Source organism: Sardina pilchardus, chromosome 24 (assembly GCF_963854185.1).
Source record: "Sardina pilchardus chromosome 24, fSarPil1.1, whole genome shotgun sequence".
Lineage (NCBI taxonomy): Eukaryota > Metazoa > Chordata > Actinopteri > Clupeiformes > Clupeidae > Sardina > Sardina pilchardus.
The window spans coordinates 22,267,894-22,270,166 of NC_085017.1; positions in this window are offsets into that span (position 1 = coordinate 22,267,894).

Consider the following 2,273-nt stretch of genomic DNA (forward strand, 5'->3'; position numbering starts at 1 on the left):
TGCCAACCTGCTCCGCGGCCTTGGGAACTGTGTCATGTGAAACCAGATGCGAATTCTCTTATTCGCTCTTGACACGCCCGTGGTGCTGGTTACAGGGCGGTTATTTGAATAATTGGTTTTGGAATCAGGATTTGCTCACACACACGCACACGCACACACTCTCAAGAATTCCATGCATACCAACAAGTTGTGACTGACTCATAACTTGGTCTTTTCTGATAGCCGTCTCAAGGAAAATGCATCTTTTATGAAGCTTGGAAATAGGAAAATACAATGTAGATCATATTGCAGTCATTCTTTGGGGACACAGGTGTACAGTGAATTGTTTTTCTTTTTCTTTCTATGTTGTTGAAATGATTAACTGTAGAATCACAGTTATTTTTCTCATTTCCCATAAAAGCTCCAGACTGCGATTTACTTCCACTAATGAAGTGCTAACAGTCAGTAACAGACACACAAGCGCTGAACACAGATGCTGGTGTTAACAACATTAGATCACAGACAACACACCTGAATGAAGTGTAGAATACAATAGTGGGGCATGATAATGCGGCACTGACAGTACAGCTAGTGCGTGGTGTGTATCATAAATGTGGCAGTTGAAAGAAACCCTTTGAATTTTATGATGACTGTCATTGTAATTGTCCCCGGAGAAATGGATTTAATTAACTTCACTTGTGAGTTAATTATAAAAGTCATTATTGGGTGCATATGTGCCCACATTCATATACATATACAGTAGCTTATACCGTACCCTGCCAACATATAGAGCATTTACACATAGGCCTACAGTACACTTTAAATTACAATTTCATCTATATACCTGCTGTTGTTGATAAAGTCCTATTCATTTAAAATTCTCATTTGTTTTAATTCTAATCTTTGTTCCTTTGTACGAAACTACTTGGAAAACACTTTAGAAACATATTGATAACATTCTAATTTATATGTTATTTTAAGAACTGGTGGTAGCAATCATGGTACATTTGTGATGGCACATAAATATATGTTTAGCCTGCATACATGTCATAAGTATTGCATATTCAGGGTGTGCACACATAAAGTGTCTATTCTGACAGACACTCTTTCAAACTGAACATAATTCATTTTACTGTTCACATTAGAAAGAAGCTGTACAGGGGGGGAAAAGCTGAAAGAAAAGAAATGCATTTCATTAAAAAAAAAAAAAATCCATTTCAACATCTCTACAGTTGTCTGAGAACAGGACTTGATACTTTGAAAGATAATCATCTTGGAAGTGAAAAACGGAGCGACCTTAGAAAGGAACGTTTTTCAGTTGTTTAAGATTACATGAAGATTACAGATCAGATTATGTGAGAGATGAGGGCACGCGCTGCTCTGTGCGCAGAAAAATGGGTCACTTATAAGAAGTCTTATGAGGTAAGGAGCACGTAGCCTATGGGTGCCTCTCATTCGTCTTTCATACATCCTTCCTTCCTTCCTCGGTCCTCATCCTCACTGATCTACATAAAGAATGATGGGGCGGCAACAATGGGTTAGTCTCCCGTTATCAGTGGGAACGAGCCTGGAGGATCGAGGAGAGAGGTTGAGAGGCACCCTATGACTTTCCCCCTCCACGTCTCCCTCGTGTGTCACAGCAGAAGCCATTTGTGTTCATGTAATCGCCAGGTCATGTTTCTAATCCTAAAACTGAGCATGTCAACAAAGGCTACGGTGTGCATGAGGAGATGATGTACACTGTTGATGTGATACTGCATATTAAAATACAAGGCTCAGAATACGAATCAGAGTGCAACGTGTCCAGAATGTGATGATCATGGTGTGGAAAGCATTCTAATTTGACTGTGCAAGTTGGTCGTTATTTTATAGTTAACATTTGTGATTTTTTTTTTATTTTGAAGTGTATTATCATTGCAAGAGAATAGGAATTGACACAAGCACATTTTTTACCACTTTGCACTTGTCCAAAACCATCTTTTGTCCCTGTTTTTAGTTCCTGCAGCCTTGACACATCCATGTCACTCTACTGATGTTATATTTATGTGAACCAACCAGATTTAAATACCACTTGATGAGTCAGGGAATCTGTGTATACATTTGACCTCACCCCTCTCGCCCTATTGCACTTTTCATTCATGCCACATCAGACGTTTAGTGCACACACGCCCAGTGGGACACACACACACACACACACACACACACACACACACACAAACAAACACACACATACACACACACAGGACAGGAAAGCCACAGATATGAGAGTGTGTGTTTGTGGTTGAAGGGAAGTG